This window comes from Ambystoma mexicanum, chromosome 5q (genome assembly GCF_040938575.1).
Source record: "Ambystoma mexicanum isolate Mex_15411 chromosome 5q, UKY_AmexF1_1, whole genome shotgun sequence".
Classification (NCBI taxonomy): Eukaryota; Metazoa; Chordata; class Amphibia; order Caudata; family Ambystomatidae; genus Ambystoma; species Ambystoma mexicanum.
In genome coordinates this window covers 295,122,519-295,148,989 of record NC_090933.1, presented here as the reverse complement: position 1 = coordinate 295,148,989, position 26,471 = coordinate 295,122,519, and the positions used below count along the sequence as shown (strand labels likewise).

Here is a 26,471-nt window from a genome sequence, read left to right as displayed (position 1 = left end):
GTACTCGCCGACAACCCAAAAGAGAGTAAATGATAGGACGATGTCTATAGGCCTATATCAAATAAGAGAGAAAGAGGTGAGAGGTCAAATATATGAACAGATTTAGAGCGAGAAGTTAAGTGATGGAAGGGAGAAAAGGACACGGCTGACAAGGTAATGCTCGTACAGAACAAATTGATGGGAGGACAGATATTACTCAAGTTAAATGGGAAAAGAATTGCAGAGGTTATGCAGAGAGAAGATAAGGACTAGCAAGAAAAGAAGGACACGGACTGAGAAAGGAGACTGAGGGAGGATGAAAAGGAAGGAAAAGCAGGGATAGACAGGAACAGATATACAGGGAGGAACAAGAAAAGGACGAAAAATGGGCAAAGGAACAAAGGAAGTATGACAATATACAAAAAGGGATAGAAGAAACGGATAGGAAGGAACAAAAGAGAGAGGATAAAGAAGCACAAAGAGTGAAGGGCAAAAGATTACAGCGAAGGAAAGAAGAAGAACAACAAAGGCAGGAAGTGAGTAGGGAAGAATGAAGGCGAGGAAGAGAGGGTAAGAAGGGATGCGAGAAAGCAAAGAGAAGTGGACGAATAAATAAAACAAAATAGGAGGCAGCGGGGTTTGGATGCCAGTTTCATCCATAAGAAATTCATGAGACCAAGCGAGAAAATATGATGGGATAGAATAATAGAGATCCCCCCAATAGAGGGAATAATGCCAGAGATGTCTAAGGTAATACGAGAAGAAGAAAGAGATGATGCAGAAAGTATTGGGGAAAGGATTGTTAAGGTATACCAACAACTGAGGCAGGATAATGAGTATAGGACACGAGGAAGCGATGGGCAATCCTCAATATCAAAATCAAGGGTTGAAGAGGAAAATATGCTCACTAGTGAACATAGAGCATTGTCCTTAAGTAGGTTAGATATAGACTGAGAAGAGGAGGATAGTCCACCATTTGGGGTTTAGCAATGTCAGACGAAGAAAGAAAATTGGGCTGTGGGGCAGAGGCAGAGTGTGCTTGAATGCCCCTAGGAAACCTTCCAATGGACAAAGAAGTGAGATGGTCAGATCTGGAACTCCCTAAAGAAAGAACACCAGATCCAGTATCATATCCTAAGCTTCCCGAAAAGACGATCATGTAGTGTGAAAGGAAAGTCTCCATAAGCAGGTTAAAGTCACTACCAGCAAGAAGGCGGATAGGGACAACTGCCCCTGCTATATAAATAATTAGTGGGATATGACTATGGGATGGGGTTCTCACAGTTCCCCTTGTTAGAGAATGGGGGAGCAAGACCACAATACATTCCATGGCCACAGATGGATAAGAATAACTTAAAATGCAAGCTCCCCAGTTTGACTTCAGGGTGGGAAATGGATATATGAATTAGAGAAAATGACAGGAGGAAACAAGCTGGCGATAGAAGACATAAAAGGTCGTCTGGCAGCTATTCTTGGGGAAAGGGCTGATGGCATATGGAGGCGAGCAGGGTACGCAAGTGTGACAGCACAAAACACAGCGTATGACGGAGCGCCATTTAATAATTGTAGAGTAGATGTTTGGAGGGCTCTCAGGGTACACTATCCTGACACATCGGATGTGGGTGCAATTATGACATGAAAAATGAAGGCAGGTGAAGACCCTTTTGCTTATATTCAGGATATTCAGGCACTATTTTATCATATTTTGTGTCAGGGATTTCCAAAACCAGTACAGAGAGAGATGAAAAAAAGTGGGGATGGATGCGATGCCATGGGCTGAAATACAGTTAACAATTGTGCATCATTGTCGGTTATTATGAGAAAAGCAAAAAAAAGGATGAGAATAGAAAAAATTGAGGAAGCCAAATTAGTTCAAAAATGTTTTGCAAAATTTGCCATAGAAGGGGCGGTACTGACCAGTGGAGATGGATTGAGAATACAAGAAGCAATAGGTACATCAAAGGTGAATAATTCACTTTTAATGGATGAATGTGGGTACAGGTTTGTGCCATGAGGCAGAGGTGTAGGGTTTAGGGGAAGAGGAGGCGGAGTTCAGAACAACCAAGGAAGATTTCAGAACACGCAGAATGAGAGTCAGAATGCTCAGGGAGGTTATAAGCAAGGAAATTACCAAGGAGGGTTTGCCAGACAGCCACCCCCAGTGTGTTGTAATTGTGAAATAACAGGGCATATTGTGTGCATATGCAGGAGCCGAGGGAGTGCACAGAATGGGCAGTTTTCAAGAGGGAGGACAGCTTATCCACCACCATACAGCACACAAATAAGGGAAGGCTTTGCCCAGGATCACACATCCTATAAGGCACAGGCACCACAAGTACAGCAAGCACAACAGCAGGGGCAAGTACAAATGTACCACCACCAGGGCAGGTCCAACAAGCCCCTATGAAAACACAGCAAAACGTGAACATGGTTTATATACTCACACCTAGGATAGGGGGTGTCACTGTGGTAGGAGCAAACCCTTTCACAGGGACAGGGATGAGCTTATAGCCTCAATAGGGCAGCTCACAGGGTGACTTGATGTGTTCAGTACTATTTGTGACCCGGACCCACAAGAGGAACCAAAGGTCGATGTGACGATAGGGGGCAAATCCTTTTCTTTTTTTGTAGACACTGGGGTGACTCGCTCTTGCAAAAGGGAGGGGAAATATCCAATGCCAGGTGCTGTCATGAATGTCCAAGGGTTCTCTGGAGATACAAATGTAGTTCCTTTTACTGATAAGTTACTGGTTTCTATAGGGGAATGTGACATGTCCGTGATGGTTTCATTCACTGATCAGGGAATAGTGTGCTTGACTACAGGAATACACTACTTAAACGTCGGAAGGTTTATAATGGCATTCACAGGGCAAGTGGCTCTAAGAGGCATCCCAGTAGATCCGGAGGTTTTCCTATGTGGAGTGAGCATTTTGTTGACATGGCTTTGTGGGCTAGTAGGGAAGATTGTGAGGATACCTGATGAATTTCTATTTAGACCACAAATACCTATGAATGAGGAGGAAGGACAGACACACTCTTCTTATAGAGTTGGAAGCAGCTATAGTACAAGGTGAGAGAGCTATGCTTGAAGGGGTAGATGAAGAAGGTTGATCATGGAGAATGGTGATAGCTCTTGAAGAGGGGTATAGGTTGGCTGGCATAACAGATGAAGATATGTTCAGAGAAGAGCATATCGATAACAAAGTGGTGTTCTTTATGAGCATTACATACTGGATATACAGTTAGAGAAAAGAGAAATCCCAATGCGAATGGCGATAATGCAGCAAAAACCAACATTTTTCAAGGAAGATCTAGAAAAGGTGCCATGTGTCCTGTGGATCACAGATCTCTATGACATAGGCTATTGAAGGGAATAGGGGAGGTTAAAATAAAGTTTAAACCAGGAGCAATTTTACTCTGAGCAAAACAGTACCGTATGTCCCAAGAAGCTGATGAGGCTACATTACAGACTATTTCAGCACTGATGAATCAGGGTATCCTATTGCCACCAGAAACATCATGCATTACTGCAGTGTATCCAATTAAAAAATGTAAAGGGGGGGTCAAGGAGATTTATCCTGGGCCTTTGGCCTCTTAATCAGATAGTAGCGGCAGAGTGTCCTTTAGTTCCTAATCCTGTGACAATATTGTGTAGTATCCCAGTTGAAGCTCAGTATTTTACTGTGATCTATTTGAAAAATGCGTTTTCTCGATTCCGTTGCATAAGGACTCGAAAGACCTGACTTCCTTTATGTTTAGACAAAAAAAGACTAAAACATACTCGCCTTCCTCAAGGGTATTGTGAGTCCCCATTGATTTTTAACAAGGTCCTACAGAAGGATATGGGTAATATTGATCTTAAAAGTGCATTGATACAATATGTAGATGACATATTTATTCGCAGTACAACAGAGGATGAATGTAGGCAAGACTCTGTCTAATTGATAATTATTTTAGCAAGCATATAAGGAAGACAAGGAAAAATTACAGTACCATCAGGAAGACGTGTTGTACATAGGTCAGTTGATCTCGCATGAAGGAAAGAAGGTGACACCTGAAAGGGCTCAGGCAATTATAAAGACACCAAAACCTAACACAGTGAGACAAATGCAGCAGTTTCTGGGCTTGTGAAATTACTGCAGAGCCTGGGGGTTTGATGACAGCACATATACCAAGCCAATTTTGCAAGTGTTAAAGAAAGCAAACATTGGTAATGAAAAGATAGAATGGAGTGAAGAAATGGAGGAAGGATTTGAGGAGTTGAAAAGAGCAATTTATACAGCTCCATTTTTAGGGATTGCCAACTGTAGCAAGGAAATGCATTTATTTTTACACACAAATGGGGCAGTAATGACAACAGTGCTCACACAAACGACAACATTGGGGTACAAACATTTGGCATACTATAGCAGTATTTTAGATTCAGTTATGAGAGAACATTTCCCTTGTGCACAATCTTTTGCTGCTGCCACATTTGCAACTGAGAAGTCTACAAGTATTGTCATGGCTGTTCTATGACTCTTTACATGGAGCATGACTTATTTGCCATTTTAGCGAAATTGAAGGGCATGTTAACATCCTAAAGAGCGTACACAGTAATGATTTCCAATTCTGCGATTAAAATCATAAGATGTAAAATAGTGAACCCAGCCATGTTTGTAGCTGAACCAGTAGAAGAAGGTGATCATGTGCATGACTGTGCACATTATTTTGATTTTTATGATGATATACCCCGTGTGAAGGAGAATGATTTGGCGGGGGTGGGGGAATTCTTTTTTTTGACGGTTCTTTGAAAATTGACCAGATTAGCAGGGAAAGGCATTTCGGGCTCCGTAGTTGTAAGGCACAGATTAAATGGTGAATTTGAGGTGGTAGCGAGTGCAGGACTACCGTCACACTTTTCAGCAGAAGCAGCAGATTTAGTAGCGGTTATTATCGCACTTGAGAAACATGAAGGACAGGAAGTGACAGAGTACAGTGACTCTGCCTATATGACATCAACTGTACATCAACTGTACACACACGGCTGTCACGTTGGAAAAGGAGGGGCTATCTTTGCGCAGGTGACTCCCCAGTACAACAGCGTCCTTATTGGTGTGATGCTGGAAATGCATTGGAGGGACAAAGCCTCCATGTCCTTGTCCTGTACTCCCTTATCATGTGTGTTCTGTGATGTTCTCTGAACAGGAGTCCAGTTGGGACTCCTGGCAGTGCAGCTCTTCCTCTTTTTGGTTGTGGTGAACAGAGACTCTTGGTACACCCTTATGGCACCCATGGGAGGGGGTACAACCCTGTACCCATAGTGTATGTTTTTGGGAACCTGTGTGTGGCCCACAGGGTATGGGCTGGTTGCATCCTCCATTTTGGGATACCAAGGCCCTGCCATAGGAATCAGTGGATTCCTGATAGAAGGCATGATGGGCCCCTGTGGTCTCTTGGTTTCTATTGCCTGTTACCTTGTTTTCCCACAGTCCTGGGAAGCTCGGACTATGTCCCTTACCCTGACTGGCTGTTGGGTGGAAGAACTATATATGGTATTGTGGGGAAGTCCAGCCAGACTAGCTAGAGCCTTTCCAGTGACTGTATGTTGTGGATACACCTTTGGGTTGGGACCTGAGTGAATAGAGTGCGTGACCAATAAGCATTCTATGTTATGGGTATCTGGTTTCTGTGTGTGTGACACAAAGAATGAGACAGCCCTGCCTGAAACTGACATTAGTGATGTGTGGTGTGCTGAAATGCTGGGTGCTTGCCCCAATCCACATTTCTTGTTATGGGTGTCTGGTTGGAAGTTAATAGCCTGAATGTCTGTGAGCCTGATTGGCTGTCAGCCTGAATGAATGCCCTTCTGTCTGATTGGCCAACTGAGCTTGACTCAGCAGTGTGATAACTTGAAGCTGCTTATCCTTGAAGCCCAGCAGGAAGAAGAAGAATTGCTGCTGCTTTCCTTCAACCCAATCTAAAAGCTGTCGAGTCTGTTGAGGACTGATTCAAAAGAGGACCTGGCTAGGAGACTTGTCCCCGAGCTACGAGGGAACATCGTGCAAAAGCCGAACTTCATCGAGGTACCCTTGAAGACAGTCCCAAAAGGCTGTTGAGCGGAGAAGGGGTCCGTCAAGAATTTTGAAGTAAAGCACCCGTACATCGAGGCCATCAAAGTCCATTGTCATCGACCGGGGTTCTGAGGATTTCTGTAACTGCTTGAAGCCAGTCGAGTCGTGTTGCCCAGAAGCGGGGACATCTTGATGCTGTGCTGCTTGACAACCGGAGCCGCAACGCTCCACCTTGCCTAAGAACATTGAATGAAGGGCTCCCATGCCATCACCGTCGACCGATTTGTCCAACTGGAGAAAGTCGAGGTCATCGACAACCGAGGAGAATCCACAGGTGGGTTTCCTGCCAACTGACGACCACAAAGACGCCGACAAGTGAAGATCCGAAATCCAGACCGTGGTCGAGTCCCGATCGCCAAAGCTATCCCGATGCCCGCTGCAGGGCCTACGTTCATCAATGAGTCATCTTTGCATCACCGAACTCTAAGCATCGAGTTAGACCACACACCTCATCTTCACATGAGTTACACGATCGATCGTCAAAGAGCACCACTAAGGTCGAAGCTGCAATCTCGATGCAAGTGTTCATCTTTTTTCAAGGAATCTGGACGTCCTGTGGCTCCTGCTTTAAAGGGAGTCCACTCTCAGGGGATACATCATCAAACCATTGAAGTAACTCTTCTAACTCAGATGCATTGGGGTTGTTAAACATATTAACCAGGAAACAAGACTCTTTCAACAGTAATTAACTGGGCTTTTTAATACACTTTATTACAGGTTGCCCAGATGGGGGATCCTTACTCGGAACTGCCATTAGGTAGAGGGGGTCAGAATTCTGCCATTGTTTGTCATCCTTCCTATGATCTATGGTGCTACACATTGCTGTATGATTTGGATGCCATTACAACTGACAGCAGTTGATGTAATTTAAAGGAGTCAATAGCTAAAAGTGGTACCACATAGACATTGTATATATTTGCCATATTAGAATTGCAAGAGTACAAAGTGTGTTGTTAATTGATGTATATATCTTGAACCTTATTTTTATATAGAGAACTGTGTTAGCTCATAACATGGTATGTTAACATTCCTTTGTGTGGGCTTGGTGTCTACACTGTACTTAGGAACCAGCCTGCATCACTGCCTGAGTGCTTAATCCTTGGCTGATTGTCCATTGCTATCGCATAGGGAACCTTGGCTGGGGTGCTCTGTGCTTCTACTCTGCCATATAGAGGGCAGGAGTACAGATACCCCATCCAGTCTTTACAATTAGACAGGCTCATTAAGGCACTACTACTCCCAGTAGCCATAGCGGTCGTAAAATGTGCAGCCCATACTAAACTAACAGACCATTTCTCCTGGAAAAACAAAGCCGTAGACATAGAAGCCAAAAGGGTTGCATATTCCCCAAATATTTCAAGTTTTGATACTGAAGATATTAAAGAAAGTTCAACTAGAAGCATGTTAGTACAAGAGTGGTTCAGGGAAGAGCCCCACAAGAAGAGCAAGAGCTATGAAAACGAAGGCGGTGCTCTTTATCGCCCACGGAAGCATTATGGCAACTGGAATGCACCGGAAACCACTGGGAAGCCAGTGATGCTGGTGGCATTATTGAAAGTTACACTTGAACAACTGCATTACCCCACGCATATAACCAGAGAAAGTCTTGATGCCACCATTGCAGAAGGCTGGTTTGTTCCTAATCTACTGAAATATGTTGCAGAGTTCATGGTGAATTGCATCGTGTATTAAATGTTTACCGCTGGGCATACACTGAGAACAATCAGAGGAGTAATACCTCGACAATATGGGCCATTTCAACATTTACACGATATGCTGCAGACATGTGATTTATACATGTATCTATTAGTGGTGGTGTGCCCCTTCTCTAGGTGGATCAAAGCCGGTCCGTGTGCACACCCTGACGTCATTTGTGCAGCAGAGTTTTTAGTGTGCAAAGTCTTCCAGAGGTGGGATGTGTGCGAAGTACTGAGATCTGACAATGGGCCACATTTTGTTAATGAGTTATTCGAACAAATAGGGCTTCTATTGTGTATAAAGCACACGTTTTCTTCGCTGTATCACCCGCAAGCGAACAGAATATGTGAGAGACTCAATGGCCTCCCCAAAGAGAGGATCGCCAAGATTAAATTGACTTTAAGGAAAGGGTGGCTATATTGCCTAACCGTAGCCTTATATGCCCTTCAGAATAAGCCACGTTCTGACTACCACCTCACCCCTCACAAGTTAGTGACAGGGTGTTGCATGAGAATGCCTCTTATGCCTCCATCTAGAGTGAGGAGCGATGCCCAGAGTGTAGCGAAGATTCTAGGTGCCAAGATGCACGATTATTTGACATGTGTGACTGCAAGTGTTTCTTTCATTTCAGATCAAATCAAGCATCAGAGGGAAGGGTCAAGGAACACAGAACCTGACAATCCAGCGACCAATCCAAGTGAACTATTGCCACTGTCAAAGTTATATGTTGGTGACTTGATACTCATCAAGAATTTAACTAGAAGATGGCAAAAACCTAGGTTTAAGGGCCCCTTCGTTGTTGAGGAAGTCTCCCCTTCTGCAGTTAAGGTAACAGGAAGATGAGCTTGGCTACATCTAAGTGACGTGAAAGTTTATAAAGGCAAGACTCTCCCTCCAGTGGTTGCTGACCTAGAAGCAATACAAGAAGAAGAACGATAAAGCAGCGAGTGATTAGCACATATTTCTTTTGCACTGAAATTCAATGGACACTCCTTATATATTTTAGCAGGAAAAGAGAAATTCCAGAAGCTGAAATGAACTTTTAGAAATGTATTGAAGAAATGAATAGTGCATCTTAAACGTCAGTTCCTGATTGATAATTGGAAGAGAGATCACTAACCAGATTCATTTTGTGGAGAATATTTGTTTTAATTGATAAAATACATGATACCTAACAACTGTGACACACATCGGAATGTAGTTGGTATCTTTGTGTTTATACGTCAGTCTTACCCTGCTCTTATCAGACGAGTCGTCGATATCCATACTCATTTTTGCAGGATCCTAAAAATGGTACAGTGATAAAAAAGACTCCTCATAGCCATAATTGAACAGATTGTGCAGTTACAAATGTAAAATAATTGAATATTTGTATTAAAAATGATTTGTGAGGAGGATAATGTGATTATAGAGGGAGCACAAGCTCAGCAAGCATTGGGATGGCACAACAGGTTTCTCCAGACTTATATGCATAAGTTACATATGGATTTGTATTCTCTTTATATTTTTGTACCTTACATTTCACAGTCTCTATTATACTAATGGTCCCATTGAAGAAAGAGCTCCTATGATTTTCCCTAATCAGAGTACAAATGATGACAATTTCTTTGATCTCTTTGGGTATGTTAGACAACACAAAAGGGATGCAGAGGAAGATAATCAGTGAATAAATACTTATCTTGATAATTCAGCTCACCTCGGGAATAATATGTGGTATCAGCACATGAAAAAGGAAGAATTGCTATGTCTGCTCTCTCATCCCCCATGCCTTGAATACAGTAAAGACTTTCATTTCAAAGGAGGTGTCGGCATCTGATGCAAAATGCCTCAGCCATTTTGCAGCATGTACTACTCAGGGACTATTCCAAGGGAGTTGGGCAACTCTGCGATGGAGAACAAGACCGTTGTTTCCATACCAAGATGACTATATTAAGAGTACTCAGATGGAGAAGGAGCCTGGATGGACAGACAAAATGCTTGTGTATCCTGCAGCAGGAAAAGATAAGGTGATCATTGAGGAAATGAAGAGGATGAACTGTTCTCATATGACAGAAGATGCTTGGACGAGTTAGCACGAGTACAGGATGGGAAGTTGGAATGATGCCCTGTACAGCTCATGTGCCAAGGAAGGAAGCAATACGAGGAATACAGAAGGTGAATGATGAATGTCTGAAGTCGTGGGCCAAATATTTCAAATTACTGACATGGGTGGAGAATGAATCAGGTCCAGTAGCCATAGTTCCATTAGTTAATGTGACAATGTGTTTCTGGGCTCATGGAAAGAATTACGTTGGACAAAATAAAGGGTGAAAAACCACAATTGACGTTCTAGGAATGAGAAAAGGGACAGCTGTTTTAATGGATTGAAATTGGCCCTGCGGATCTAGAGCATACATGAAATTGCCCTGAAATTGGGGTGCAGTCTGTTCATTGGTGTTCGTCCATGTTCCAGCATTGGTGATTCCTCAGAGCGATCTGAAATTTGATGAGTTCCCAGAAGTGGATGGTCATTTGAGAAGAAGAAGATCACTCAAACTTCGAAGGATGAAAAGGTAGAACCATTTTTCATCCAAATCAATAAAGGTATATGAAGCTATTCCTGGTGAACACAAACTGTTCAGCAAGACTGCTATGATAATGACATATATATTTACAAGGCATAAATAAGTTTTCAAAAATTGATTAGCAGATTTAGCTAATTAAATCTTTTTTGATTAGCAAACAGACCCATTTGATTAGCAATTTTGTACTGATATTGTTAGTGTGACCAGAAGTTATTTGTACCCAAGACATGAAATGAGCAACAATACAGCAATTTTGCGTACCACTGAAATAAGACATTAGTGAGAGGAGTCAGGCCTTGTAAATTCTTCAGCTAGACCTGCAGGTCGGGTAACTTAGTTTACCTATTCAACCTAAGAGAAATGCACTCTACCCATAACAATGGAGGACAACAAATTTAAAATGTAATTTTCTGTAAAATGGTGCATATCCCACCGAACCCATTTTATGTTTGGAACACTGCTGCCACCCAGAGGCCAGCCATTAAGAGTGAAACTTTTATTTGACATTTACTGCAAACAAAGTAAATGTTAAATAAAAGTGTCAAACATCTCATGCAAATGCTACTTGCCCTTCATAAAAATCTACTTGACTATGCGAGTGGGCGAAAAGACTTTGCAAGCCATAGATGAGTGTCTGTAAAATGTAGAAGGTTAGTTGCATGAATTGCCACAAATACATAAGATAGAAAGGCTCTGAAAACAGTTTGGCCAGATGTCTCCTGCAGGTGGTAATATATAATACAATCAATCATAAAGCAAAGCGAGCTCTGGGTGCCAACTAGTGTTTGGTATTGTAGTAGATCTCTAGATGTACTGACAGGATGGAGTTATTGATCAATACTTTGCGTAAGCCTCTAGTTTGCTTTGTATATTCTTTATGTAATAGGCTAGAAAGAGACTAAGCAGAGTGAATTGCATAGCAGGTAGAGAACTGGGCAAACTAGGTGGAATATTGCAGTTTGTGGTCATCTCACTTTCAGGGTACCTGGTATAAAGCAACAGAGTGATTATATAGAATGTCAAGGAGTATAGGGTTCGCTCATGGGAGCATCAGTTGCAAGATGTATGCAACCTGCAGGTTACATAACTAGGTTTGCCATCAAAAGCATTGGATGATGTGATCATGTACATTTTCAAAAGTGTTCACTCGTCAATATGATGCATCTTCCCCAACAAAAAAGTATAGTTCACACTATGCAATTGAGATATACTAACCTAAGCTTTACTGGAGATGCAGTGTTTTACAGTAGCAATACTGTATTAATGCATTATGTAACAACTTATATTTTAGGAATGAATTGCATGATTGTCTTTAAAAAAAAAAAAGTTGACACATAGTACCAGACAGGATATTGAAAGCTTAATAAAAGTATCCTACCTATCACTTCTGGTTTGCAATTATTTGAAAAATAAATTATTGCCTAGCACTCTCACACATGCCTTTGGCACTTAAGAGTGGACGAGATGATCACTGCTGCACTTTCTCTCCATTAGCACTTGAAGTGAACAGAGAAAAGAGATTGAAGGCAGCACCGAGGACAAGAAAGGAATGCAGGATGATCTGTTCTTTAATTGAAGAGTGTCGAAAGAGAAATCATATCGTGTCTCCTATTGTAATAAATATATTAATATTGGCCTACGCCAAGCTGCTCGAAAGTCGCTTGCGAAAGAAATCCGTGTTGCAAGGTCCTGACCTTAAATCCATGTAAGCTGCCATTTTAGTTCAAACCGCCATTTTAGGATTCGCTTTGTAAAAGTCACCCTGTGAGTTAAAATGGTGGACGATGTCATTCCAGAATACAACATGGCCGTCTTGACCTCTGTACATAGCTAATGTGTAACTTGCCTGCAGGCCACTTGTCGAGGTCGTGAACTGAGACCTTGTCCTTCGTTGACCTATGTGTAGAAGGATTACTCGTGCAAAGAAACAAATCCACAAGCATATGTTGAAAAATGTATTCAAATACTGGACGAAGAACATATGTTTAACTACATTGTTTAATGTTTGAGAAGGCCTGCATGGAAAATCTTAGAATACACAGTTATTTCATAGGCTTGTTGATACATGTATTAAAGGCAAAACCAGTTATATGCGGTTGTTCGAGACTTGGCACGAACCCTAGATTGGTGATGTATTAAAAGGAATATTAACCCGAAGTGGGGCTGGACATCGTGCCTATCGAATTTATAAAAAGCGAATGCATTCTAATGTACAACGTCTCTCACTGAACACACTGAACCACACTGGAGTTCGTTGTGTTGTACTGATGGCCAATAGCTATCTGATTTTGCTCTGTTTTTTTAACTGGATTCAGTATAAAATAAAGTACTTTGTATGTTCCTTTGTAACCCGTGTTCGGTGTATTTCCTTTTGGGGTACTCAGCCTCGATATTTTGATTTTGTTTTCACAGTTGGCGCCCGAATAGGGACCCTCAAGATTGATGCCGGATTGTTGAAGGTTGACGCACGCTATCGGACCGGGATCGGACGGTGTGACATAAGGGGCCCCCTGAACGAGACGCGACACCTCAGCAGCGCTGCACGACCCGATCCGTGGACGATAAGCGTGTGGTCCGAGACGGCATCTTGACGAGGGTCCACTTATCGAGGCGGGCAGATTTGCCGAAATCACCATACACGAGGTAAGATTAGTTAGGTAAGTTCTTCGATCGACCTCCTTAGGTTTGGTCAGGTGAGTCGTGACCCGATTCTTAATTTAATCCGGACAATTTGAATTTTGGCGCATCGTATCTGCAGACACAATTATTGACCAGGTAACACCAAGAAGTTGAGACATGCCTGGGAAATTGTCTACCTGCTTTAGGGCATTATTCCGCAGTGATAGACAATCCATGGAATGTAGCTGTCCCGCACCACAGGAGGGGTTACCAGCATGTACTATGTACTGTAAGCATGGCATTGGAAGTATAGTGTTTAATGGCATTTGGCACAGACAAACCAGACATGCCTCCGAACTTCAGTGGCCAATCAATGGTAGTTTTGAAATACCTCGTATTGAGTATTTAGAGTCAATTCTATTAAAGAAAAAGGCTAGACCTGCAGCATTTGATGTTTTGTAGAATTGGAAAAAAGAAGCGTTGCAACAACTTAAAAGTAGAGAGAAGCATGCGAGCCGTCACAAGACGAATGCCGAAAAAGCACTATTGTATGACCAAGATAAACATTCTGAATCGACTAGAAATATGGAAAGGGCCTTCTCACTCGGTATTGAGAAAATCTATCCTTCTAAAGATCTTCATGTTTCTGATGAGTTTATAGACAAATTATTAAATGAACGAAGGCCTGGTGCTTCTGCGCCACCTCCGTATGCACCTCTTCCTGCTGCTTTGCCTCTTCCTCCTGTTATTCCTGCTCCACCTGTTGTTGTTCCTGATGTTCTTGCTCTGCCCAATGTTCCCCTTCCTCCAGCTCCCCCACCTCTTTTTATCGCACCAGTTACAGTACCTCCATCGAATTTGCCTGCTCCCTCTCTTCCAAGTGGTCCTGAGCCGTTTGTAATCGATCGAGGTGCAGGGACAAAGGTTGTCACTTGCAATACTGTACCCCCGGAGAAGAAACGTGAGTTAATTGCATGAGCTAAGCATTGTATGGAGAAGGATGATCAAGCTAGCGTTTTTGCCACACTTTGTAATATGGATAATTTTCCAGAGAACATTTTTTTTATTGAAGGTTTAGGGATTCAGTTATGTATAATGTGGGGAAGATTAAATAATACGGACCTTCCGCAAGGGTTAAGGGATCTAAATACTCTAGCGCTTTCTAGAGACACTGTGGGGAAGGTAAATGAGCATGTCGAGAGGTTGTTTGGGTATAGAAAGTAGTTAGAAAAGTTACAGGATGAGGATGACGAGGAGGAAAATAAGTATGTACAGAAACGGTTCCTTCCGTGTCATAAATCGATATCAGAGGAAACGCGAATTTGTAAGAAAGACGCGATTAGATGGATTTCAGACATATCGATAACCCCAGTTGAGGCATATGACACATACAGTCAATATACGCTAGAAATGCAGAGGAAAGTGATACAGGTAATGGTAGGGTACCTGCAGGATGAGTGTGTAAAAAGGAAGATTAGTTGTCCCACAGAGTTATTGAGTATTTACAAAAGAGCTTTTTCACTTGACACTTCTTTGACTGCTTTAGCGCTCGATTTAGCTCTGCTGCTTAGTAAGCGTTCGGAGTCACCTACTTCTCAGTTGTCTATGAGAGAGATCCCTCCGACATTCATCCCAAAGGTCGAGGTTGCGGCCGATGCTGCACGGGGTATAGTTGCTGTGGACATTCCTGCGCATTATGCATCGCAGTTCGTTCACGTCCCGTTTTCAAGGCAGGAAGTGAATACTATTAGGCAGTCTATTCCTGATATTAGGAAAAATCCAACAGGGTTCTATAAAGAGATAAGAGTCTGTTTTGCAGTCCTCAGTGTTCACCCTAGGCAACATTGATTTGTTGTTTCCTGTACTCCTGCCCGTCGATTTATGGAAACAAGTTAGAACTATTGACGATGTACCCGGGTTGGGAGATACATGGCTGAATATAACTAGACTCGATGGAGAAAGGCCAGCTGGTGAAAGACAGCCTCAGGTGATATTAACTTTGCCTGACAGAATCGTTGCTAAATTAAAAACCATAATTCCCGAAAAGAGAATTATTTGGGTCAAGCTTACGGCCTGTGTCCAAGGAAAGTCTGAGGGTGCTACCAAATTCTTTAATCGGTTCTAACAGGTATTCCCAGATTTCAGTGGACAAGATTTAGGCACAGAGTCTGGGAAAAGATTATTTGTGGACAAATTTGTATGTGGATTGCTGCCTGACATCCAGTCACAAATTATGTCTTCTGAGAGCGCTTGGCAGGCGAAATCACAATCAGAAGTACTGCACATGGCTCAGTACTACGAGAACCGTGTCAATAATGAAAAAGATAGGATTGAAAAATGAAAAGGCGATTTGAAAACTAAAGTGCTATTGCAGCAAATTGTTAGAGGCCCCAGAGGGGGTAGTTCTCAGGTTAGAGGTCAGTATGTCCCGCAGGGGAATGTGCCCTTGGGTCCTGTGAACATTAACCAGTGTACTTATTGTCGTCGAGAGGGTCATTGGCGAGCACAATGCCCCGTCCTTCAACAAAGGTCAAATAATACATTTGGAAATATGGGTAGGCGATCCAGAGGTCGACCAGGTTTAGGGGGCCGTGGTAGAGGTCAATTTACACAGGACCCTCAGCAACCTTTTTTGCAGGACAATCAGACTCCGAGTGTGGACACCAGGAACATATTTGATCATCCTTCCGCTGCATATTTATCTGAAGAGCTTCCTTTTGATGACATTCTGTTTCGTTAGGATTGCCCGAAGCAGGGTTTGGAACCTACACCTATTCCCGTCAATCAGAAAGGTCCCTACATTGAAATAGTGGTGGGAAATAGGAAACATTAGTTTTTGATAGACACTGGAGCACAGAAGTGTTCCATTGATCATTCACGGTTCCAAACATTCCACTGTCAGGGCAAACCAATGTTTCTGTAGGGTTTTTTGGTACACCAGTTGTTTGTCCGGTTTCTTTGTCAGTACCTATTTCTTTGGGTGCCTTTACAGACCATTGTCCATTTCTGTTGATTTCGGGTTGCGGAGAGAACTTGCTAGGGTTGAATTTGTTAAAAGAATTAAATGCAGTAATTTATTGTTCTCCTGATGGAGTACGTTTGACGATTTCACCACAGCAATTTTCTGTCTCGCAATTCTTGACTAGACATTTGCCTCCAGTATTCACTAATGTACAGAGAGCTTGTGGGCTGTCGACGACAATGATGTCCATGTTTTACAGATCGAACCTGTCAAGATAGTTTTGAAACTTGGAATTTAGCTGCAACGCATTCCTCAGTATAAGATTTCAGTTGAGGGCGAGCAAGCTTTGAAATGCATTGTTTCTGATTTTGTGCATCGCGGGGTGATTGAAGAAATTTCAGGGAGTTTGTGTAACAGTCCGATTTTACCCGTGTACAAGAAAGGCGATAATGCAATTACATTCCGTTTCATAATTTATTTACGTGCCATTAATAAAGTTGTGGCACCACAATTTCCAATTGTGCCTGATGTAACGACAATCCTAACCATGATTCCAGCTACAGCTACTTACTTTAGTGTTGTGGACCTAAAGAATGCTTTCTTTAGTATTCCTATAGACAAGGATAATAGATATTTGTTTGCGTTCATATTAGGGGGGCGCTCGTTCACATTTACTTGTGCACCTCAAGGGTACACGGAGAGACCTAGCATTTATAGTAGGGCTTTGAAAGAACAACTTGATACCCTTGAATTACCCTCTACCTGTACTTTGCTTCAGTACGTTGATGATTTGCTTCTAGCTGCTGACTCTGAGAGTGCCTGTAAGGAGGGCACTGTGTTATTACTTATCCATCTAGCTAAGCATGGTCACAAAGCTTCGCTTAAAAAATGTCAATATTGTTGTCAGGAGGTCGCCTCTTTAGGCTATCTCCTGTCAAAGGAGGGAAGAAGATTGACACCTGAAAGAATAAAACACATTTCTGGCATGTCTGTCCCAAATACACAGAAGGAAGTTAGAGCCTTGATAGGTATGGCTTCTTACTGTAGGTTGTGGATCCCAAATTTTTCACTAGTGATCAAACCGATGTTGGCTTTGACAAAGAAGGGCATTTCTTCGCCATTGCCATGGAACGTGGTAAACCAGCAATCATTTGACTTGCTTAAGACTGCATTATGCTCTGCACCAGTTTTGGGCACAACAAACTATGAAAAGGCCTTTGTGTTGTTTGTGCATGAATGTGATGGATGTGCTTTGGCTGTATTAACGCAGGAACATGGAGGGAAGAATAGGCCGTGCGGTTACTTTTCTTCCGCCCTTGATCCTGTAGCATGCGCTTTGCCAAGATGTTTGCGAGCTGTCGCTGCTGCTGCCGCGTCTGTAAAACAGAGTGAGGGAATGGTCCTAGGCATGATCTAACCCTGATGTTGCCTCACTCTGTAGATGTTCTACTGAACCGAACTCAAACGCAACACCTCACTTCTGCACGGTTGACAAGATATTAATTGATTTTGTTTGCTCCTCACATTCAAATTAAGAGGTGTTGTGTTCTTAATCTGGCTGAACTCCTACCTTTCCCGCAAGATACTACTTGCGGCGATGAAGTGCGACATGATTGTTTGTATACGACCGAACAAGAGACAAAGGGTAGAATTGATTTGAAAGATACTCCCTTGGATAATCCGCAAGGAGAGCTGTTTTGTGACGGCTCCTGCTTCAAACTTCCGGATGGTACATCCACAGCTACTTATGCGATCACTACATTGAGCATGGTTGTGGAAACTAAGAGAATCACGCATAATTCTGCGCAGGCTGCAGAGATTATAGCATTGACCTGAGCTTGGGAACTTTCCGAAGGGCTTACAGTAAATATATATACTGATAGTCAGTATGCCTTTGGGGTGGTCCACAACTTTGGGAGACTTTGGTCAGAGAGAGGGTTCCTAACTTCGCATGGCACCAAAATTCAACATGGCTCCCTAATAGTACAACTACTCTCAGCGCTTGTGCTCCCTACTCAGTTAGCCGTTATGTAATGTGCAGAACATCGAAAGATTACAGATGATATAGGGAAAGGGAATGCTTTCGCTGATCAGATAGCTAGGCAAACTGCTACCGATCTCCTTACGAGGAAATATGTTTCAAGGGAATCTGTAGATCCTTATGTAATAGATGAGGGTGTTGGGTCTGTAAGGGATATCCAAGCTGATGCCATGTTAGAAGAATCCAAAAGGTGGGCTGAAGGCTTGGGGAAACTTGATGATGACGGGTGTTGGGTGGACATAGTAGAAGGGAAATGGCTACTCCCTGACGCGTATGTCATGATGATGGTCATCATGGCTCATGGTCCTACGCATTTATGTGCCCAGAAAATGACAAAAATGTTAGAGAAAGTTTGGGTAAATGACAACATTTCGAAAATTGCCCAGCGCTACGTCCGGGAGTGCATGATTTGCCTGCAACACAACGTGGGAAAGGGGACAGTAACTCCAATGGGTAGTTTTGGGCCACCCTCTGTCCCCTTTGAAGTGATCCACTTTGATTTCATTGAAATGGAACATTGTGATAATAAGAAATATGTACTGGTGGTTATCTGTGCTTTTATTAAATGGGTTGAGGCTTTCCCTGTTAAGGATGCTACAGCTATGACTACTGCAAAAATCATGTTAAAAGAATACTTCCTGCGGTTCGGTTTGCCAAGAGTTATCTGGTCGGACAATGGTCCACATTTTGTCGCTGCTGTAATTCTGCAGATATGTACAGCATTATGAATTGACAAACGGTTCCATTCGGCCAGACATGCTCAGAGCGCCGGGCTAGTAGAAAGACACAACGGTATCATCAAGAACAAGCTTGCTAAAACGTGTGCCGGCATCAAACTAAAATGGCCGGATGCCTTACCGATCGTGTTGTTATCCATGCACACAACCCCTCAAACTAAGACTGGGCTCTCTCCATTTGAGGTGGTAATTTGGGAGATCTGCCAATATTCGGAACCTTCCTAAATGTAACTCATTAAGAAATGTTGAAAATGTATTACTTTCAGATTATTGTAGTCAATTGACTAAAAACCTGTATTTGATTTATCACCAGGTACAAGAAGCTTTACCTTTGCGATACGAGGGCCCGGGCCACAGCATACGGCCTGGAAGTTGGGTGCTCGTCAAATCTTTTGAGCGCTCCTCTTGCCTCGCGCCTCGCTGGCTTGGGCCCTTCCAAGTCCTGTTGGTCACCCAGACAGCGGTGCGGGTCGCTGGGAGAAAGAACTGGATCCACGCGTCCCACATCAAGAAACTTCCTCACCCTGTGCCACACGTTACAGTAGAAACAGAACCCCTCTATGACACTGCAACCAATGATCCCAAAGCAGTAAGTAGCACTGAGAGTGAGTCGGAGAATCTCTCTGAGCCCATGAGGCTTGGGGAAGCTGCCATTTTGTCTCCACACACTCCACAAATTTTGCATCCGGAAACTGCTATTTCGAATTCAGCACCTTCACTTGCTTCCGACACGTTGCTTCCAACAGGAAGTGACGACATATTGTTTCCGGATCAATCAGTACCGGGAAAAGTGAGATACAATCTACGACCACGAAGATAGACTTACGGCATGGTTTTGCTGTGCATCTGATAGACTTACGGCACGGTTCAGCTGTGCATTCAGAGAAGGAAAAGAGTCATCGAGGGCTTGCTTTTTGCCCAAATTTGAGAAAGGGGATTCTGTCGGCTAGGGTTGTGGAAGGACTAAGAAGTCGCTCGACCGGAAGGTCGCCAGCAACAAACTTTAGAGTATCTGTTTGAAGACTACGATGTCCGCCACTGCTACCACTCGTATGGGACTTGTAAATAAGGGGGTGACCACCCGGGACGATGGACAAAATGCCTGGGCCCGAAAATGTATTGCTGTATTTTTATAATGATATTTGGGTTTTTAATAGTCACTGTCTTAGGATTGTGGTACCTCGAGGAAACTCATTCTCTAGAAACTTTTGTTGCCTACTGAAAGTGCACCTATTGTTCCTACTCCCTTTGTACATTTGCATACACTATCCCCTAGGGATTCTCAGCACAGACAAAGGTACCACAATAACACTTTACTGCTTATCATGAATGCTACACATGCCATGTTTAATAAATCTAACTGTTGGGTCTGCTCACATTTACCACAACACGGGGATAAGGGGCTAGGTTGGTATATTCATCCTTTACCTTTGACAATGCTTGCTATGCCTCTCTTATACACTGTTCTTTAGTCAGTGGAATGATAGCATCTCAGGGAACTTTGATGGCACCAATTTGAATAGTTTTGAGAAATGTGTGTTGACTCCCCTGGGATGCTCGCTTTTCACAAACAGGAGTAAACCGAATGTTGCTTCTATTAGGCCTTCTGATAAACTGTCTCGTCCTTTCCAATAAACTGTCTCGTCCTTTCCAATCTTTGATTTCCTTTAAGATGGCTCCAATAGTTAATAAGGATGCCATGCCTCCTTCTTACACTGTTAACCATAGCCCCGATTCAGTTTCTTTTTGCATACAGAGGAATGGAACTCAGTCAATAGGAAATTTTCTAGGTTGTGCCAACGTTGCATATTTGACTAGGGAAAACAGACCTTTGTATGTAGGCGAACCTGTCTACTTTGTCTGCGGTAATGTAACATTCCCATGGTTGACCAGGGATTGGCAGGGAACCTGTTATTTAGGGATCCTGTTACCTGGGGTGTTTATAGCTAGTACAAGAGAAGTTTCGAAGGCTCATCCACGGCGGGACGAGAATTGTGACACCCCAGCACAAATCTTGGGAGATATGGCTAAATCAGTTGTGCCATTTTGGGGGCAGATAGCGAATTCAGAAGATATCAGAAAACTAGCGAGAGTACTGGAGAGAACCATCAACCGGACCACGGACATATTCTATAATATGATGTTAGAACAAAAGGCGATAAGATTAGTAGCACTCCATAACCGAATGGCATTAGATGTCATTTTAGCTGAGCGTGGTGGAGTTTGCAAATTAGTGGGGTCCGCTTGCTGTGTTTTCGTACCAGATTCCTCCCCAACTATCTTCAAGGCAATACAGAATCTGCACGTCCTTAGTTCAGAAGTGCATGTTCCCGAGGGAAACTGGGATCTAAGCGCTTGGTTCTAGGACTTCTTGTGATCTTAGGGTTGGAAGGTACTTTCGGTCTTACTAATTATTTTGGGAATCCTGTTGTTTCTTTGTTGCTGTATTCGGTGTCTACCTGGTATGTGTTCGATGCTAGGGCGATGTTGCGCACAAGCGATAGGTTTGATAGGGCATATGCCCCGGATAAGACTTCCAAAGAATATGTGTTGAAAGATATTTTAGCAAATGACCTAATGGCAATAGATATTTCTGATAGTGATTCAGGGTGCATGGACGATGCTGCATGGAGTTATTTGAAACGAGATCCAAAGTAGTTGTTAGCACTTGGCATAGGCCAAAAGGAGGGTTTGTCGAAAGAGAAATCATATTGTGTCTCCTATTGTAATACATATATTAATATTGGCCTACGCCAAGCTGGTCGAAAGTCGCTTGCTTAAGAAATCCGTGTTGCAAGGTCCTGACCTTAAATCCATGTAAGCTGCCATTTTAGGTCAAACCGCCATTTTAGGATTCGCTTTGTAAAAGTCACCCTGTGAGTTAAAATGGTGGACGATGTCATTCCAGAATACAACATGGCCGTTTTGACCTCTGTACATAGCTAATGTGTAACTTGCCTGCAGGCCACTTGTCGAGGTTGTGAACTGAGACCTTGTCCTTCGTTGACCTATGTGTAGAAGGATTACTCGTGCAAAGAAACAAATCAACGAGCATATGTTGAAACAATGTATTGAAATACTGAACGAAGAACATCTGTTTAACTGCATTGTATTAATGTTTGAGAAGGCCTGCATGGAAAATCTTAGAATACACAGTTATTGCATAGGCTTGTTGATACATGTATTAAAGGTAAAACCAGTTATATGCGGTTGTTCGAGACTTGGCACGAACCCTAGATCGGTGATGTATTAAAAGGAATATTAACCCGAAGTGGGGCTGGACATCGTGCCCACCGAATGTATAAAAAGCGAATGCATTCTAATGTACAACGTCTCTCACTGAACACACTGAACCATGCTGGAGTTCGTTGTGTTGTACTGAGGGCTGATAGCTATCTGATTTTGCTCTGTTTTTGTAACTGGATTCAGTATAAAATAAAGTACTTTGTATGTTCCTTTGTAACCCGTGTTCGGTGTATTTCCTTTTGGGGTACTCAGCCTCAATATTTTGATTTTGTTTTCACAAGAGGACAACTTAAACAGCTAACTTTGCTACACAAGTGCCCATTTTATTAGCAGACCTACAGGATTGCATAGCAAATTGCTATGCAACACTGCTTACTTTATGCCTTGTATTTATGCCTGGACTTCAAACAGCAGTGAATGCAAATGGCTACGGATTATAAGGTGGGAGGCTCTGCAGACAATCAATGCTAATATAAAGGGATTCAATGCCATAAAAGAAGAGCTGGGGGCCATATGACTGATGACCCTCAGGAACTGGTATGTCCTTGACATGATCACAGCAAAGGAAGGAGGTGTTAGGGCCAAGATTGGGCCATCATGTCGCACATTTATACATTGTCACGACAGGGAGAATGGGACCTTGAGGGAGGTCATATTGATGTTGACAGACTTACAAACAAAGATGGAGGAAGAAACAGATGGCATTGAATATGACAGCTGGTTCGCATTCCTGTTCTCATGGATTCCTCATTGGATAGAAAATGTATTCAAGTTTCTTGGAGCAATACTGGTGCTGATCATGTCTGATTTCTGGGTAATCAGGATAATAATTGCACAATGTCAGAAAACATCTAAAAAAGGCAGTAGGAATGAAGATCATGATTGATGCCAAGGATGAACCAGATGCCAAGGAGCCGACTGATGAAACCGTCAGAGATTACATTTAGACCAGCATTGTACCACATGAAGGAATGAAGTTCTGGTACCCAAAGGATCATGAACAATACGTGGGACGTTGGGTCTATTGTACCCCAAATGGACAATGTAATTACATGACCTGGAGTGAGGATGAACACATTAAAATGGCAGGCACGTTGAGGCGGGTAATGAAAATATGGACACCTAAGAAACACTTCTTCAAGATAGAATACAAGTAATCAGAGTATTGGGGGGGTGGTTAAGGTCTCGACCAGAGGGGGGAATGTAGAGGGAGAGCTGTATACCTCTGCAGGAAATCCCGCCCCCTAACTCCCCTAAACTGGCGACATGAGAACATGCCGGGTTTGACACAAGCTGTTGTGCCAATACCACAGCAAGTGTTTGGAAGAAGATACCCATTAAGAGAATCTTATCAAATGTACCTCCGAAGTGATGATAATCTGCGGGAGGAACTCCCTGAAGGAATAGGAAAATAAGAAAAGAAGAAGAGCTAGTGATGTCATAAGAAAGTGTACACGACGTCTCGAGACACTGGCTGAAGATGATGTATGAATCCTAGAGAGCTAATGGTAAAGTAAGGATCAAGTGAACTCTCAAGTATAAAAGAAGATTACACACGCACAAAGTGCTGCAGAGAAAAACCATTCAATAAATATACAGATGCTAAAACGAAAGGTGGATGATGTCATCATAGAAGCTGGCTAGAAGTAGTGAATAGAATGTAGGCGAAGCTGCCTTTGTACAGAAACTGGGTAAGTAAGCCAGAACCCATAAAGCAGGAATGGAAAACTGTGTTGCAGCAAGAACAATAGGCTCATGGAGATGCATGGCAAGGCTGCCTGGCCTAGAGTCAAAATTCAAGAAGCGAGGTTAGCTATCTATTCTGAAGAAGAAAAAGTATGCGGAGGATGAACCTTCTCACGTTAAGGTAAGAAAGCACACAAAGAATGCCAAGCTTTAAGTCATTTAGAGCATTTAAAAAGCTGCAAAATGGACCAAATCGTGGCCTCCACGTGAGCCACAGATGGAAATAGAGCTTGAGTTCCAGAAATGAAGGCGAGTGCCCTCACTCCTGTGCATTCCCAAAGACAAGGCCAAGTAAAAAGACAATTTCAAGGCAGAAGGCATAGGCAATGAGCGATGCTGGGCTAATTGGGTGGTGAGGTAGTTTCATGTGCTATCTCCTGTATCTGGGTATGGGCTTACTTGCTGCTAAATTAACTGAATTTTCCAGATATGGCACACATGTGCCAACCAATTATATCAGTCAATTTAACAAAGGACCTTATAGTTTGAAGACCAATGAGAAACTGTGTATCTAAATACTTCTGAAATTACATGTTTTTAGAGGTAGGCGTAAGTTGTCAACCTGATAACGGACAGCCAATAACGATCCTAGCTACTATAAAAATGTATACATAGATGTCTCCCGTAACCAATCCCGACCCACGGTAGGTTTTTCACTATTGCCACATACTACGACGTCACTCTGACACATTATTTTGTATAAAGTCTATATTTTGTGTGGAGATCATTGAGAGACTGAGTGTACGTCCGTTTCCATTGATGTTCGTTGTAACCTCCCTGTTTTAGATAATTTTCAATAAAACAGTACTTTGCCATCTTCCTGAGTTGGTTCCGTTATTTGGACTGAGAATTACTTTAGTGTGATCCCATCCATTCCATTTACACGTTCCTAAGGGCCATACGCTAAAATGTGTATTATAAAATAATCCAAAATCCAAAATGGGAAAGGGGGAACATGTATAGTAAGTAATGGACAAATGGTGGAGGACGCACGATGGTGTGGCTGGTTAGAAGTGGTGGGTTAACAAGAGGTAATGATTATGTGTTATTATTTAGTCCTTACATCTAAGCCCTTTATATAGAACAAATATATGTACAAAATCACCCAATCTGAGCTGGTACTCATTTATCAACCTCAGAATGATGAAAGGCTGAGTTGGCCTTGCCGGGATTTGAACCTGACACTTGCAGATCACACACATACACACATTGCATGAGCAGGCGGTCAACCCACTGAACTATCTTACAACTGGTGGGGAAACAGGCAAGAGCAACCTAAAAATAGTGGGTTTTACAGAACACTTTCTGTGAAAAATTGGGTAAAAAGCCACACAGTTTACAATCAGTTGTGTATGTTAGCACACGAAAAAATCCAATAGATGCAAGTCTCCATCAGTGCACAAGAGCTTTTTCCAACGTATATTCATGATGTACTTGCACCCAATACATACCAGTATAAAAATATGTATTTGCTGGCTACCGTATGAGAACTTTCTCCTGTTGACTTTGGCGGTTAAAAAGCCATGCCATGGTAAAAATAAAAATAAAAATTCTAGACTGGTGTCATCAATGTAGACCAGTCTAACTACATAATACAACTTATGTTTGCTTTTTCCCAGTCAAAAATAAATGTCATGGCTACAGTAGCACCCCCTCCCCTAAATGAGAGGCTAACATCTCCTTCACATAAGCAGATAGGCACACACATACTCATACAGCACACTCGCTGATTGACACTCATACATACAACACACTCTCTCATTCACCAGCAAATTAATGCAGCAGGCAACTGCTTGCATGCATGATAAAAACACACAGACACATTCATGCAGGCAAACTCATCCAACCCCCTTGCTTGAACGCATAGAAACAGTGCATGGTTTCTTTTATCTGCTAAAGATGAGTGCATTTAGGAACGGGCTGAACATAAGAATAAAGCATCGGATAAGGCTGAAAATGTCAATTTATTATCACGCACATAAATTCATAATCAGATGAAATGGAATGTGTTATTAAGCGCTGCTCGAAATGCAAAGAAATTGGGCCATACATGCTTGCATACATGGCATGTGTATTTGTTTTGATAAGGCATGGAGAGGATCGGCCCGAGGAAGGCTTGCTGTAAGAGGAAGTTAACACTACTGTAGTAACAGGCATTAATGAAGTATGCGATTTGGAGAATGGGCACGTTTTTTCACCTGACACGATAGCGGTTATTTTCCACCTTAACAGCAGCTGCTGTACATTTCAAGAAAACCAGTCTGAAACTGCCATCTCAGCCACCCTGTAATGATGTACAATGTGTTTTTAGATACAGTTGAAATTCGATCCCCAGAGCAGTTTTCTGTCACACATACACTATTGTGACACAGCTGGACATTATCAGTCTCAGCCTGCCAGTATACTTTAAAACCAACTGCACTGCTAATGCAGCCAGTGGCGAAATCCATTCCTCAGTCATTCACACCCGTCAGCAATGGCAAGGCCATAACTCTGGGAGTAGCAATGGTCTTTGGCAAAGACAGGCCCACACTGCATACACAGAGGCTATTTATCAGTCATGGATCCTGAACCAGAATGAGGGAGGGCCCCTGGTGTCCGGAAATATCCAGGAGAGGGGGGAAACGTTTAAGGAGATGCGAGCAGTCAAAGAACCCGATGATAGCATTTGTACAGTTCGGCCTGGTGTTGGAAATAATCAAGTTCCGATTTGTGGAGTGTTGTGATGCAAATCATAATTGGACTATTTTTCACCAACACGGCATG

The 26,471-nt window shown here is 42.6% G+C and overlaps 1 protein-coding gene across 4 annotated transcripts in view; it reads right to left on the bottom strand.

The window, feature by feature from the left end:
• The window catches only part of DSEL (dermatan sulfate epimerase like), a 72,333-nt gene that overhangs the window by 31,496 nt on the left and 14,366 nt on the right, over window positions 1-26,471 (bottom strand). The window lies entirely within an intron of this gene.